The sequence below is a fragment of the Lissotriton vulgaris genome, chromosome 2_1, assembly GCF_964263255.1.
Source record: "Lissotriton vulgaris chromosome 2_1, aLisVul1.2, whole genome shotgun sequence".
Taxonomy (NCBI): Eukaryota; Metazoa; Chordata; class Amphibia; order Caudata; family Salamandridae; genus Lissotriton; species Lissotriton vulgaris.
Window position 1 is genome coordinate 52,695,255 of NC_141687.1, and position 17,167 is coordinate 52,712,421.

Genomic DNA, 17,167 nt, shown 5'->3' on the forward strand with positions numbered 1-17,167 from the left:
TCTATCATGGCAAACAAAATACGTACCCTTAGCTGCTAAAAACAGTGGAGAAGTCTGGGACGCAAAAACATATGTCTCAGTAGAAACACTCTTCCCTAACTGAGCTCTCGGATTCTTGCCATTACCTTGCAGACAAAAATGACCACGATGGGGAACAATTCAAATCGGAGATGACCTTTTCCTTCGCTGCTTTTCACCCAGACTAACAGTCACGTTCCATCCAATATAAGCTAGTGTCTCATCTTTGGGAGTAGTCTCATAGGAATCTATACCTCTAATCATATCTGTGAGAAGTTGGCCCGATATGCAACGTTCGCTATTCTAGCGACCGCTATGTATCGTTCCAACGACCCTTATGGTGTTTGGTTGTAAGTCAACCTATAGACCAGCTATCCTAGTAGCGTGGATACGAGCAGTCTAAGGCTAAAGACTCTAGAGGGCGCGTTAAGCCAGCTGTTTACCACACATGTACCCCTTGAACACCCAGTGAAAGGACACCACACAAGTGTTATGAAAATAAACAGGATATTTATTAAGATTCACAACAGCCCTGGACTCTTTATGAGGACAGGGTACTAAGCACAAACCAAATCTCTTAGGAAAATACTTCAAGTGCACAATTAAAACAAGTGTCCGAGGACACGGAAAGTTTAAGGTCTCGGGCGGACCCGATAAGGCAAGTCGGAAGCGAGGGACTCGGGACCCTAGAGTAAAGAGGCTATGCAGGCACCGAAATGCCGAGTTACCTAGCCACGAGGGCTGCGGCTGCACAAGTCTTACAGGCGTCGGGGTCTTCGCTGACGAGCCAGGAGCCGGAAGAAAAGGAGTTGCTGGCCGGCGACCAGTGATGAATAGTTCGTAGAGATCCAAGCCTGGATCAGAGATTGTTGATACCTGAAATCAGAGGGGACCAAGTTCGTACTACTAGCCAGTAGTCAGAGGGTACCAGGAGGGCACCGGTTGGCCGTCACCTCGACCAGGTGAGTGGGCGACGCTAGGCTCTGCAGTCTCACGGACCAGGAGGCGTTGTCGGCGACCACGGTGGAGGTGCGAGCTGTCCCACGAAGGATGATGCTGTCGGCGTCGCTGGGCCCAGGATGGGGCAACAAGCCTTGGCAGATCTCAGGGCCACGTGGTGGGCCTAAGATGGCGTCTTGAGTGGACCAGGAGGGTCCGGGGTGCTTCTCACAAAGATGGAAGCAAGGGCCAGTCTGGAGCAACCAGACCAGCAGAGTTGTTTGTCGGTCGTCGTCAAGGAAGGGCACAAGCCAGCGGCTAGTGACCAGACAACGTGCTGAGCAGCGAGCAGAAGGGCCCCACGCAGATCGTGGAGATGCTGGGGGACTGCACTTCGGTGCTGGAGCGGCTCAGGGTCGGGGCTTCTCGGACCCCAGAGCACTCACCAGGGAATTGCTTCGAAGGTCGTGCTGGTTAAGAGCGTGCAGGTTCTGATGATGGCCGGTCCCTCGAGGTCTCGTCGCACCCACAGATCACAGCTGAGCTGATGACGTGGGTAGAGGTCAGAGGTGCCAGGGAAGCCGGTTCTCGTCGAGCTGGGCCGTCGGATTCCTTGAGGAAGGACTTACAGCAAACCGCAGAGTTCTTAGTTGGTGCCCGCTGATGCAGGGTGACTACTCCTTAGTCACAAGGGAGAAATCTTGAGAAGAGTCTTGAGTGTCCTTTCGTAGAAAGTAGTTCTTGATTCAAAGATGATCTAATTTGGAAGGGTCCCCGCTCCGGCCTTTATTCTAAAGAAAGGGGTGGGTACATGACTAGGTCCTGCCCTAAGGGTGGGACCAGGAAGGGGGGTAGTTACACCCCTCTCCCCTGCCGGACTTTCCCCAGGCCAGGGCTGGCGCCCCTGGAACTGGTTCTGACCGGCAGATGCGTAGTGAGCACCGGGGTGCCACTCCGCAGTCACCTTCTCGCAAAAGCCCTACCTACCCAGAATACACAAACCCTGTCTGGGACGGTGCGAACACCGCCCTCGACAGGAAACCCTTTGTCCAAGCGCTCCTCGCTGGAAGGACTCCCAGCAGCAGGAGGTCAGACTCGTGTCTGTGGTGGCAGCATCCATTTTGTGGAGCTGAGGCTTTAGTTAACTTTAACCGGGGTTCACAGTTACGTACATGTCGTGTCCCTCTAGAAGGGCGGAATGCTAACCTCGTCGCCAGAGTTGGTGAGAGGGCAGCATCCCGATTCGTATGACACCTTACTCGACATGTCTTGATAACGCGACACCGAAGTTACCGATGTGGTACGCGTTATCATGGAACAGCCATTGGGTCTTGATTCCGCAAGCTGCAACCGGGCTCGGCTCGGGCCAGAACCTAGTTCACACGAGCCCATGCACTCTGCCTTCAGGATTGTCAAGGCCTGCCATAGGAGTGACTGATAGGAACTCGAGTGTCCATTGTATGGTTAGATATAGGGCTACTATATCTAAAGCAAAGTGTGATTACACGACTTCGCCCCAGCTGTCATGCAGCCAGTTGTGTCAAATTTAGGAGGCCAGCCAGGGGTGGCATAATACATGCTGCAGCCCCTGACGGCCCTGGGTACACCTATGCCCTGAGTTACAGGGTCTGATAAGGTGGCCCAGTACCAATTGGTAAATGCACCTAGGGTACATATTGTAATTTAGAAAGAGAACAGCCAGGCTGTGGGTCTGATTAGCAGGCCCACAGCCAGAGAAAGTCGTAAACCAGTGAAACAAAAGCAAAAAATCTGGGTGATCATGGGATTGCAGACCCTACTCTCCTACATGACCCCCCCCCCAAACGTCGGAACAATAAGCTAACCTTGACCAGGTGAGTCTTCTTGTTCTAAGTGGAAATATCTGGAGAGCCCATCGGCATTGCCAGGATCAGTACCAGGTCTATGTTCCACTGTAAAGTCCATCCCCTGTAGGGAAATGGACCACCTTAGCAGTTTGGGGTTTTCACCCTTCATCTGATTTAGCCACAAGAGGGGCTTATGGTCGGTCTGAATCTTGAAGTGAGTGCCAAACAAGTATGGCCTCAGCTTCTTCAGGGCCCAAACCACAGCAAAGGCCTCCCTCTCAATAGCTGACCAATTCTTCTCTCTAGGGGTCAGCCTTCTGCTTATAAAAGCAATGGGCTGGTCTTGACCATCAAAATTCAGTTGAGAAAGAACAGCTCCCACACCCAACTCAGAAGCATCTGTTTGGACAATGAATGGTTTGGAGTAGTCCGGACTCTTGAGGATAGGCGCCGTGCACATGGCCTGCTTTAGGTCATCGAATGCTTTTTGACAGCTCGCTGTCCACTGAACCTTTTTTGGCATTTTCTTGCTTGTCAGTTCATTTAATGGTGTCACGATGGAACCATAGTTCCTGACAAACTTCCGGTAGTATCCAGTCAGGCCCAAGAAAGCTTGAACCTGAGTCTGGGTGGTTGGAGGAGCCCAGTCCCTGATTGACTGTATCTTGCTCTCCAGTGGCTGAACCTGGCCTCCACCTACAAGGTGGCCCAGGTATACAACCTGTGTCTGCCCTATCTGGCACTTGGTGGCCTTGATAGTGAGGCCTGCTGCTTGCAGAGCCTCTAACGCTTTCCGCAGGTGGATCAGGTGATCCTCCCAGGTGGAGCTAAAGACAGCAATATCGTCAAGATACGCCGCACAGAAGTCATCCAGCCCAGTAAGGACTTGATTCACCAACCTTTGGAAGGTGGCAGGTGCATTTTTCAGACCAAAGGGCATCACCACGAACTGATAATGCCCACCAGGGGTTGAAAATGCGGTTTTAGGCTTGGCGTCCTCAGCTAACCTGATTTGCCAATACCCAGCTGTCAGGTCAAACGTACTTAAGTAGTTGGCCGAAGCCAATCTATCGATAAGCTCGTCTGCCCTTGGTATTGGGTGGGCGTCAGTCTTAGTGACTGCATTGAGACCCCTGTAGTCTACGCAAAACCTCATCTCTCTCTTACCACCCTGGGTGTGAGGTTTCGGCACTAGAACTACGGGACTAGCCCAAGGGCTATCCGAGGGTTCAATGACTCCCAGCTCCAACATTTTCTGCACTTCACTCTTGATGCAGTCTCTAACGTGATCAGGCTGCCGGTAGATTTTACTCTTAACGGGCAAGCTGTCACCAGTGTCAACCTCATGGGTGCACCAATCGGTCTGACTGGGTGTTAGAGAAAACATATGTCTGAACGACTGAAGAACCTGTTTACAGTCGCTCTGTTGATGTTCGGAGAGGCTGCCACAAAAGACAACACCATCTACCGATCCATCGTCAGGATTCTGAGTGAGCAGGTCGGGGAGAGGGTCACTCTCTTCTTCCTGTCCCTCATCTAGGGCCATGAGCAAACTCATGTCCTTCCTGTCGACATATGCCTTGAGCCTGTTGACATGAAGCACCCTGTGGGGGCTCCGGGGAGTTCCCAGGTCGACCAGGTAGGTGACCTCTCCCTTTTTCTCCAGGATGGTGTAGGGCCCGGACCATTTGTCCTTGAGTGCTGCTGGGGCCACCGGCTCCAACACCCACACCTTCTGTCCGGGCTGGTAAACAGTCAAGACAGCCTTTTGGTCATGCCAAGCCTTTTGGAGTTCTTGGCTGGCCTTAAGGTTTTCAGATGCCTTCTCCATGTACTCAGCCATCCGCGAGCGGAGGCCAAGCACATAGTCCACTATGTTGGCTGCAGGCTTTTTGAGAGGTCTCTCCCATCCTTCCTTCACCAAACACAGGGGTCCTCTTACAGGATGCCCGTACAAAAGTTCAAAAGGGCTGTAGCCAACCCCCTTCTGTGGGACTTCTCTGTAGGCGAACAAGAGGCAGGGGATCAGGACGTCCCATCTACGCCGAAGCTTTTCAGGTAGTCCATGAATCATCCCTTTAAGGGTCCTGTTGAATCTCTCAACAAGCCCATTGCATTGTGGATGATAGGGTGTAGTGAACTTGTAGTTGACACCACATTCCTTCCACATAGCAGTTAAGTAGCTCGACATAAAGTTTGCACCTCTGTCGGAGACGACCTCCTTAGGGAAGCCCACTCTGGAGAATACTCCAACTAGGGCTCTTGCCACAACAGGTGCTGTAGTGGTCCTAAGGGGAATAGCTTCAGGATACCTGGTGGCATGATCCACTACCACCAGTATAAACTTGTGCCCTGATGCTGTTGGTGGTTCCATGGGACCGACGATGTCGATCCCCACCCGTTCAAAGGGCACCCCCACCACAGGCATTGGTATAAGGGGGGCCTTTGTCGTGCCACCTGACTTACCACTGGCTTGGCAAGTGACACAGGAGCGGCAAAACTCCTTGGTATCTTCGTTCATATGAGGCCAGTGAAAGTGTGAGACAAGCCTGTCCCACGTTTTCGTCTGGCCCAAGTGACCTGCTAAGGGAATCTCGTGGGCCAAGGTAAGTAGGAAACCACGCTGAGACAAGGGTACAACCAGCCTCCTGGTCATGCCAGGCTTGGGGTCTCTTGACTCAGTGTACAGGAGTCCATCTTCCCAGTATACCTTGTGGGTACCTGTGGCGTTCCCAGCAGCCTCAGCAGCAGCCTGCTGTCTGAGGGGTTCAAGAGAAGGGCAGTCTAACTGGTCCTTCCCCAGGTCCTCCCTTGAGGGTCCCCCTGAACCCAAGAATTCAACTTGATCAAGTTCAAACTCCCTAGGCTCAGTTTCCCTCAATTCCTGTAGGTCAGCCTCCTCTGAGACTTGATCCACGACCTGGGGCAAGGGGGAAGGCGCAGCCTTAACCCTACCGCTCTTTTTCTTGGGAGGTGTCTGGTCCGTTGTTCCAGGATCCAGCACCTGTTCAGTGGGGCATTTCCTGACCTGTGACCTGGTCACAGCGAACACATGTGCTGGCAAACCTAACATTTCCATGTGAGTCCGGTGCTCCACTTCTGACCATTGTGATGACTCCAAATCATTGCCCAACAAACAATCCACTGGGAGGTCTGGACTAACTACAACCTTCTTTTGGCCAGTTACCCCTCCCCAGGAGAAAGCTACAATTGCCATACTGTGATTGGTAGTGACATTGCTTGCATTGGTCACCAGGAATTCTGTACCTGGCATGATCTGTCCAGGGTCCACAAAGTTAGGCGTCACCATGGTGACGCTGGCACAAGTGTCCCTATAGGCCTGAGCCATCTTTCCATTTATGAAAGGCGTCTGTCTGTATTTGCCCAAGGTATTGGGACTTATGTCAGGGGACACGTCCGCGTCCCCTGTACTGACAAGGACAGCCTGAGTGAGTGTGCCAACTAAGTTGTCACGCCCCTCAGAACCCAGGGTTAACCCTACTAAACCCTTGGGAGGCGCACTACCACTGCTGACTGTACTAGGGGGCACAGGTGCCTTAGGGGCTGCAGTGGCAGGAGTCTTCCCTCCTCCTTTCTTGGTGCACTCACTAAACCAGTGAGATTTACTTTTACAGTCATGGCACCATCTTTTGGATTGGCCTTCTTTCTTCTTTTGGGGAGCCTGACCCCCACCCTCTTTGGGTTGTTGGGGACCTGTCGAAGACTTCTGGTCATTTTGTTCCCCCTTAGAATCTTTACCCTTCTGGTCTGCTTTCTTCTGACCACCTTGATTCTGGCCCTGGTTCTGTTTAACTCTCGTACGAACCCATCTGTCTGCCTTCTTTCCCAATTCTTGGGGAGAGGTCAGATCCGAGTCGACAAGATGCTGATGCAACAACTGGTTCTGACAATTGTTTAAAATTTGTTCTCTCATCATCAAATTATACAATCCTTTGTAATCAGTAACCTTACTGCCCAGCAACCAGCCCTCAAAAGCCTTAGTGGCACAATCGACAAAGTCAGACCAATCTTGAGACTGCGTTTTCTGGGTATCCCTGAACAGCACCCTGTACTGCTCAGTGGTTAGGCCGAACCCTTCAACAAGTGTATTTTTCAAGACTTGGTAATCGTTCGCATCCTCCACCCTTGTGGTGAGGAGCTTGTCTCTTCCTTTACCTTCAAAGGAGAGCCACAGGATAGCTGCCCACTGACTCTGGGGAACACCTTGCACCGTGCAGGCCCTCTCCAAAGCAGTAATCCATTTGTGGATGTCGTCCCCTTGTTTAAAGGGGGGCACTATCTTACCAAGGTGTTTCGTATCGAAACTCTTTTCCCTATTGCTAGGTACATTGCTGCCACCAGTGGGGACTACCCCACTTAACTGTTGCTCTCTCGCAAAGGCAAGCCTTTCTTTGGCCAGGGCAAGTTCTTCCCTTTCGATCCTCAGATTAGCTGCCCTTTCCTTAGCTTCGTACACTCTCCGCTGAGGGGACGTCATCCCTCTTTGCGAAGAGTTGCGAGAGCCATTGGTTTGAAGGGATCTGCCAGAGTCTCTTGACAGAGATCGGGCTCGTCCATTCCCAATGTTAAGCGGACCTGACAGTAGCGCCGGGGGTCCCCCAGTACCACTATCATGTTTGCTTAAGTTGGACCTGCTTAGTCTAACGACTTCTACCTGTCCCTTATCTGCCTCATCCCCAGAGGGATCCTCATCCTCATCATCCTCCACATCTTCGTTCTCAGTTGCGAGGTGGATGAGGTCAGGATCGTCTCTGGTTCCCTCAAGGGGAGGCATGTCTCCTTCTGGATTAGAAGAGCTAAGACGGGTCTCAGCTTTTCTGGCATCATAAGTCTCCAAGAGACCAATCAGAAAGGACGTGGTGGGGTTAGACCCCTGCTTGATCTTCCGGGAGTGACACACCTGTCTTAACTCCTTGAAGCTCAGCACAGTATATCTTGAAGGGATGACCTGTGGAGGGTCAACTGACACAAGGGGAGACTCAGAGTTTCCTCCTTTGTCCGACATACTGTTTCTAGTGTGGTGTAAGTGATGCACCTACCTACACTACGTGTTTACCTACTGTTCCCTTGCTAAGAGTTGCAGCCAAGGTGTGCTAAGCCTTGAGGAGTTACAACAGCTGGTTCAGTAGAACTCAGAGTATTCTAAGCTTTAGTTATATGTACTAACAGTACTTGTGTGATCTTTCAACAAGATATTCTTAGGATACGTGTGGTAAAACAACAGCAAGCTCAAATCCCACCGCTGCCACCAATGTGAGAAGTTGGCCCGATATGCAACGTTCGCTATTCTAGCGACCGCTATGTATCGTTCCAACGACCCTTATGGTGTTTGGTTGTAAGTCAACCTATAGACCAGCTATCCTAGTAGCGTGGATACGAGCAGTCTAAGGCTAAAGACTCTAGAGGGCGCGTTAAGCCAGCTGTTTACCACACATGTACCCCTTGAACACCCAGTGAAAGGACACCACACAAGTGTTATGAAAATAAACAGGATATTTATTAAGATTCACAACAGCCCTGGACTCTTTATGAGGACAGGGTACTAAGCACAAACCAAATCTCTTAGGAAAATACTTCAAGTGCACAATTAAAACAAGTGTCCGAGGACACGGAAAGTTTAAGGTCTCGGGCGGACCCGATAAGGCAAGTCGGAAGCGAGGGACTCGGGACCCTAGAGTAAAGAGGCTATGCAGGCACCGAAATGCCGAGTTACCTAGCCACGAGGGCTGCGGCTGCACAAGTCTTACAGGCGTCGGGGTCTTCGCTGACGAGCCAGGAGCCGGAAGAAAAGGAGTTGCTGGCCGGCGACCAGTGATTAATAGTTCGTAGAGATCCAAGCCTGGATCAGAGATTGTTGATACCTGAAAGCAGAGGGGACCAAGTTCGTACTACTAGCCAGTAGTCAGAGGGTACCAGGAGGGCACCGGTTGGCCGTCACCTCGACCAGGTGAGTGGGCGACGCTAGGCTCTGCAGTCTCATGGACCAGGAGGCGTTGTCGGCGACCACGGTGGAGGTGCGAGCTGTCCTACGAAGGATGATGCTGTCGGCGTCGCTGGGCCCAGGATGGGGCAACAAGCCTTGGCAGATCTCAGGGCCACGTGGTGGGCCTAAGATGGCGTCTTGAGTGGACCAGGAGGGTCCGGGGTGCTTCTCACAAAGATGGAAACAAGGGCCAGTCTGGAGCAACCAGACCAGCAGAGTTGTTTGTCGGTCGTCGTCAAGGAAGGGCACAAGCCAGCGGCTAGTGACCAGACAACGTGCTGAGCAGCGAGCAGAAGGGCCCCACGCAGATCGTGGAGATGCTGGGGGACTGCACTTCGGTGCTGGAGCGGCTCAGGGTCGGGGCTTCTCGGACCCCAGAGCACTCACCAGGGAATTGCTTCGAAGGTCGTGCTGGTTAAGAGCGTGCAGGTTCTGATGATGGCCGGTCCCTCGAGGTCTCGTCGCACCCACAGATCACAGCTGAGCTGATGACGTGGGTAGAGGTCAGAGGTGCCAGGGAAGCCGGTTCTCGTCGAGCTGGGCCGTCGGATTCCTTGAGGAAGGACTTACAGCAAACCGCAGAGTTCTTAGTTGGTGCCCGCTGATGCAGGGTGACTACTCCTTAGTCACAAGGGAGAAATCTTGAGAAGAGTCTTGAGTGTCCTTTCGTAGAAAGTAGTTCTTGATTCAAAGATGATCTAATTTGGAAGGGTCCCCGCTCCGGCCTTTATTCTAAAGAAAGGGGTGGGTACATGACTAGGTCCTGCCCTAAGGGTGGGACCAGGAAGGGGGGTAGTTACACCCCTCTCCCCTGCCGGACTTTCCCCAGGCCAGGGCTGGCGCCCCTGGAACTGGTTCTGACCGGCAGATGCGTAGTGAGCACCGGGGTGCCACTCCGCAGTCACCTTCTCGCAAAAGCCCTACCTACCCAGAATACACAAACCCTGTCTGGGACGGTGCGAACACCGCCCTCGACAGGAAACCCTTTGTCCAAGCGCTCCTCGCTGGAAGGACTCCCAGCAGCAGGAGGTCAGACTCGTGTCTGTGGTGGCAGCATCCATTTTGTGGAGCTGAGGCTTTAGTTAACTTTAACCGGGGTTCACAGTTACGTACATGTCGTGTCCCTCTAGAAGGGCGGAATGCTAACCTCGTCGCCAGAGTTGGTGAGAGGGCAGCATCCCGATTCGTATGACACCTTACTCGACATGTCTTGATAACGCGACACCGAAGTTACCGATGTGGTACGCGTTATCATGGAACAGCCATTGGGTCTTGATTCCGCAAGCTGCAACCGGGCTCGGCTCGGGCCAGAACCTAGTTCACACGAGCCCATGCCCTCTGCCTTCAGGATTGTCAAGGCCTGCCATAGGAGTGACTGATAGGAACTCGAGTGTCCATTGTATGGTTAGATATAGGGCTACTATATCTAAAGCAAAGTGTGATTACACGACTTCGCCCCAGCTGTCATGCAGCCAGTTGTGTCAAATTTAGGAGGCCAGCCAGGGGTGGCATAATACATGCTGCAGCCCCTGACGGCCCTGGGTACACCTATGCCCTGAGTTACAGGGTCTGATAAGGTGGCCCAGTACCAATTGGTAAATGCACCTAGGGTACATATTGTAATTTAGAAAGAGAACAGCCAGGCTGTGGGTCTGATTAGCAGGCCCACAGCCAGAGAAAGTCGTAAACCAGTGAAACAAAAGCAAAAAATCTGGGTGATCATGGGATTGCAGACCCTACTCTCCTACAATATCCACTATTCCCTTCACTAGAGCACTATTACTCAGATTATCTTTCATAAAACGCAGGGGATAGACTTCAAGGGCATAAATAAACATCGTCCTATATGCCCATACAGACCCATTATAGCTGAATGGCAGAACCAAATAAGGGATACCTTTATCCGAAGTATGCGGCATAAGCCCACACACCCAACAATTAGTGGTGTTCACTACCAACTGATGCTGATGCAGGAGTTGCACAAAGGAATTATTAACGAATTCTGATCTTCTAATAGATTCATGTTCAGGCAAAGGATGAAAAGAATGCGAAGAAGTAGTAGTAGGAAAAGACATAGGTTGTGTGGTGGGTGTAAACGTCACTTGGAAAGAAAAAACAACATATCCCACCAAAAACATCATCATGCGAAGTAGCATTAAAAGACACGTTATCAAAAAACATTTTCTACGCATCAATTTACACAGTCTCGTCTTAAAGTTCATTTCTACAACAGCTCTCTCGATCTCAAAAAAACTCCATCCTCTAACCGTGCTGTTCACGGCAGTTGGTTCTCTTCCCTCGGGAGTACGTCTGTAAGTCCCAGGGAACGCCCTAGAACAAACCAGAACCGTCAACCTTGTGTCTACACAGCCTGACACTCCAAGGCTTGATACCGCGACACTACAGCTGAACCTGGATGGCGGTTCAAAAAAGAAAAATAGGTCAAAACAGCTTTTTGGATGAGAGAGCGTAGTTCTCAAAAGCAAAAAAAGGAATTCATTTTTTATTTGTCCATTGTTTCTCGGTCATAGATTATAGCGGCCTTTACCAGGCAATGTCTGATCACGAAACAACAACTCAGGCTCGGAAGTGTCTAGTCTCAAAGGAGGAAGAACAGCTGCTTGCAAAATATCGTCGTCCTCTCGCTCAGAGCTTGTACCGACCAAACGTGCGTCACTGAATGGGACGAATCTTGGAACAGTCTCTGTTTCTGAGTCACCAACACCTTCCTGGACCCACTGGTCGTATGGCAGAGGTAAAGATACCCTCTTACAATGTACGCCGTGGATCCAGTTCTTCTTGCCGTGGACTCTCACTGCAGTACGCGTTGACAGAAGTACCTGGAAAGGTCCAGTCCAGCGGGGCTGATCATTCTTTGTCCGCTGGAAGTTACGTACAAGCACCCCTGAACCAGGGTCAATGGCGTATCCTGGATCTTCAGATGCTTGTGGAAGTGTATCGTAAACCTGTTGGTGTAAGACACGCAATTTAGCCGTCAGGTCATACAAATAGTCAATCAGCACAGGATCTCGCTAAATTTTGTCGGCCTCGGCGCTCCCCACACATTAGCCGGGCGACCGAACACAATCTCATAAGGGCAAAGGCCCACTCGAAAATGCACTGTAGTTTTAGTTGAAAGAAGTGCCAACGGCAAGGCATCGGGCCATTGGAGACCAGAACTCGCCTGAATCTTGGCTTCAGCTTCAGAGTGCCATTGTAGCATTCGACTAGGTCAGCTGATTGGGGATGATTTGCAGCATGAAATTTCTGCCTAATGCCCAAACCTTCACACACTCTCTTCATGACTTGACCCACAAATTCACTCCCGTTATCACTCCACACCATCCTTGGCAATCCAAATCTAGGGAAAAATTCCTTGAGTAGGGCTTTGGCTGTGGACAAGGCAGTATTATCTTTCAGGGGGTACGCCTCTACCCATCTCAAAAAGGTACAAACAACCACAAGGACGTACTTTAAATTGTTACATCTCTCCATATGGATAAAATCCAATTGTAACACCTAGAACGGATACGTCGGAGGCGCAAAATGACCAGCTGGAGTTGGGGTTCCCTTGCCAGGATTATACATCAGACAAACCATGAAATTCTTAACCAAATTCTCCACACACTTAGGAATTCCAGCATTCTGCCACACTGGAGCCAATAACTTCCAAATTCCTATCACACTAATGGGAGCCATTCCATGTGCCATCGTAACCACGGCAAGCACATACGCATCAGCTAACAACCATCGGCGATGCTCTGACAACCCAACCCAACAACCAGTCGCATCCAACTTTCCCGTACTCTCTCTCCATACACTCACTTCTTTCTCAGTAGCTTCAGCCTGAATTAACTTCACACTTTCTATCGTATCCTCGCACATTCCTCTATCCGGAACCCATCTTGCTGGACCCGCAACATACATTCGATTTGTCACATCATTCGCCGTTTCTTTCGCTACTTCATCCGCAAACGCATTACCACGACCAACGTCATAGGTAACTTTCTTATGTGCACTGCGTTTCGCAATCGCCACTTGCGTCGGCAACGTAAGTGACTCATGAAGTTCATTCACCAACTGTCCATGCTGAATCTTTGTACCATGGGAAGTAAGGAATCCACGTTCCTTCCACAAACGCCCAAAGCTATGGGCAACACCGAACGCATATTGACTATCGGTATACACAGTCACTCTCTTTCCTTTCGACAACACACACGCTCTCGTCAGTGCAATCAACTCTGCTGCTTGAGCTGAATTCTGTGGAACACGTGAAGCTTCAACAATCGTATGTAAAGTCGTAACTGCATATGCTGCAGAAGTATCGCCATTCGGAAGCTTAAAGCATAAACCATCCACCCATAAGGTACCATCAGAATTCACAAGAGGAGTATCTTTCAGATCAATTCTACCTTTCGTTTCTTCCTCTGTCGTGAGAAAGCAATCATGCTGTTCCTGAACATCTGTCTCTACAGAAATCGGCAACAACGTAGCTGGATTCAACATGTTGCATCGCTTTATGTGCACATGACTCGCCAAAAGCGTCAACTCGTAACCTGACAACCGTGCACTAGTCAAATGCTGAGTCTTCGTTCTGTTTAATAAAGTATCCACTGCATGTGGAACCATCACAACCAACGTATTATCCATCACCAAACCAGCAGACTGTCGGATAGAAACAGCCGATGCCGCTGTTGCTCTCAAACAACTCGGCAACGCTCTAGCTACCGGATCCAAAGTCGACGAGAAATACGCTTATGGACGCTGCTTATCACCAAACTGTTGAGTCAAAACTGACAATGCACAACTCTCTCTCTCGTGAACATAGAGTGTATAAGGCTTACTGTAGTCGGGAGTACCCAACACAGGAGCAGAACACAATGCATTACGTAATTCAGATAAACTTTTCTGGCATTCATCAGACCAAGGAAGAGGATTCGGAGTATCCTTAAGGGTAAGTGCTAACAAAGGTTTCGCAAGTAATGAAAAGTTCGGAATCCATTGTCTACAATACGAGGTAATACCCAAGAAAGCACGCACTTCTCTCTGTGTGGTTGGCACAGTCATTTGCGCAATCGCTTGAATTCGTTCTGGGGTCAACCTTCTTCCCTCCTTCGACAAGAGATGACCTAAGTAGGTCACTTCGTGTCGACAATACTGCAACTTCGAAAGTGACACTTTATGATGAAGGTCAGACAAATGGTGCAACAAAGAAAGAGTAGCTTCTTTACAAGTTTCCTCATCGTCAGCAGCAACTAACAAATCGTCCACATACTGAATAAGAGCAGCACCAGCAGGCAAGACAATCGCATCAAGCTGTGTTTTCAAAGCCTGACTATAGATGGAGGGACTTTCACAATAACCTAGAGGTGCGCGCTTAAATCGGAAGCTTCGGCCTCCTAAAGAGAAGCCAAAAATATCTCTACTCTCCTCGGCAATTGGGATACTGAAGAAAGCATTCTTCGGATCTATAACCGAAAACCAGGCAGCTGAAGCAGGGATCATAGTCAGCAAAGCAGTAATGTCCCGAACAACAGGAAACTGTGGCACAACAGTTGTATTAACCTCTCGAAGGTCGATCACAAACCTATACACAGGCGGCTGAGAAGAGTCCGTACGCTTCAGGACAGGCAAAACAGGACTGTTACAGACATTACCTCTCGTTTCTTCAATCACACCTTTCTCAATCAGATCATAGATGATCGCTAAAAGCGCTCTTTCACCATCGCTAGAAATCCTATATTGGGGAATACGTGGCAATCTAGCATTCGCTTTAAGCGTCACAACATAAGGTGGAATCTCCAAAAGACCCACGTCATTAGGACCAGTAGCCCAAAGAGTATCAGGGAGAGAACGCAATTCCAGTGGAAGCCGATCGTTAGACAAATACATTGGAGAGATCACTTTCTTACCCAATGTAAGCTGTACTCCCGAAAGAGAACAATGCAATGTCGCATGCAATCTCTTCAACAAATCCAAACCCAACAAATTCTCACCACAACCTGTCGTTAAAATGAGGAGTGTTTACAATTCACAAGGCCCTATAGAAAGAGACAAGGGACTAGAAACTGGATCACGAACTGGGGCGCCAGAGAATCCTACTGAAACATTCGTTAAGCCAGACAAAGGTGCGCCAAGGAGTTTAGAGTGCATGATAGAACTCTTCGCTGCACCAGTATCCAAAAGAAAAGGCTCTACCACACCCGATGTAACTACTGCAACATAAGGTCCACTCTGGTCTGCTGGAACTGACACTACTCCCTCTCTTTGTCCATGGCTGTCCTAACAATCATTACAATCAGTACTCTCAGTCTCAACGTAGTAATCATCAGCATAGTACTGAGTCGACTAACCAGACACAACATTCTGTTGATCAAAACAATTCATAGAATTCTGTGGGGGAAAAGAACGTCCATTCTGGGGGGACACACCACATCCTCTACCCCTCGGTACTTGCTGAACGCCTCGACCTCTCACACCAGACGCACCATTCGCACGCTGTAACAGAACCGGACAACTATTCTTGAAGTGCCCTTCTTCTTTACAATATGCACACTGATTAGGGCCAACTGGAATTCGCTGCTGAAAAGACTCGGGCTTCTGCAACACCCTCTGAAACTGTTGAGGTTGTTGAAAGTCACGCTGATTCTAATGAGGCGGATACGCCTGTTGCAAAAGAACCTTCGTCTTTAAATCTTTAGTCGTTTTCTCTGCTTTCTCTTTCTCATCTTTATCTCTATTCTCGTAGTACTGTGCAGTAGCCAATATCTGGGCGGACGAAGAAAAAGCCCATGAACTCTCGGAATCCTTCAACTTATTACACAACTCGGGGAGCAAATTATGAACAAACTTATCTACGAACAACCTTTGGCCACCTTCCGTACTCATATCCTGACCACTATGATCTATGAAAGTCTCTTCGAACCTAGTGAAGAAATCAGACACACTTTCATATTTCTTCTGCTTAGATGCTGCTAACTTATCCCAATTCACTCGTGAAGCCGGCATCATCGTCTTCATAAGATTGATAATCCTACCAGGGAGTTCCGCAACTAAAGGCTCAGGTTTAGCTCCACCAACCTGTCTACCATCCGCAGCGACAATATTCACCCATGTATCACCTAACTCCTGCACATGATCCTCATGACGAATCTTCGCCCACAAAGGTTGAGGAACCACATTACCCACCAACATGTCTATGTCAGCTAAATTCATGATGCATGCGTCAACTGTCTGGGACAATTCCTTGTAATATCCAGCTGGATTCTTACGGGGATCAGGTAAAGACTGTTTAAGAGCCAGAACTTCAGCTCTCTTCCACGGGACATGTACCCACATTCTTTGGAAATGTGCTGCTACAACTGGGGGATTATTATTCGCACCAGCAGGTGCCTCTTCGCGCCATACTGGAGGAACTTCTCTCATTGGATATTGTCTCACTTTTCTCCTAACCGAAGGATCAGGCTCAAACAGTGTCTGAGAAGGAAACTCGCTCCTAAACGCAAGTAACGTCGCAACTGCTTTCTCAACACCGGGACCCACTATCGTCCCTTTCACAAACTCGGACTGTAAATTAAGTAACTCCAATGGGACCTGACCCAACTCATTATCTTCCCATTCCTCACAGGGGAAAGTACACATAACATTAAAGACACACCTCTGCTTCGGTGCTTCCCACTGTTGGAAGACATCCATAACTGACTCTAGATTATATCTCAAGACATTCGAAACCCATCTACGAGCCAAAAGATCTAACACTGCCCGTTCTTCGGGACTAGGAAGCTGGCTACGTAATTGTTTACGTGCAGAAAGAGGGGTCACACTCAATGACACAAAGAAAGGAGACAAAAGACCAGTAACAGTATCAGTCATTCTTTGTCGAACAGAAGGAGAAGCTGTCATAAGGACAGGAGACAAAGTATTTTGAGATGAAACAAACGTAGGAGTAGTAGCAGGAGAATTCGCAAGTACAGCAGAAGGAGACAAAGGAGTTTGAGGCAGAACTGAAAGCAAAGTCGGATGCCCTAGAGGAGTCAAGTCAAGTCAAGTCAAAGGATTTATATAGCGCACTACATACCCGTAGGGTTTCAAGGCGCTTAGGAAGGGGAAGGAGAATTACTTGTCAAAAATCCACGTTTTAAGTTGCTTCCTGAATGCTAGGTGGTTCTGGGTAAGGCGAAGGTAAGCGGGGAGAGAGTTCCAAGTTTTAGCAGCCAGGTATGAAAAGGATCTACCTCCCATGGTGGTCTTGTTGATGCGAGGTACAGTGGCGAGGGCTTGGCTGGAGGAACGTAGATGGCGGGAGGGGGTGTAGAAGGACAGTCGTGAGTTGAGGCATTCTGGACCGATGTCGTAGAGTGATTTGTGTGCGTGGGTAAGC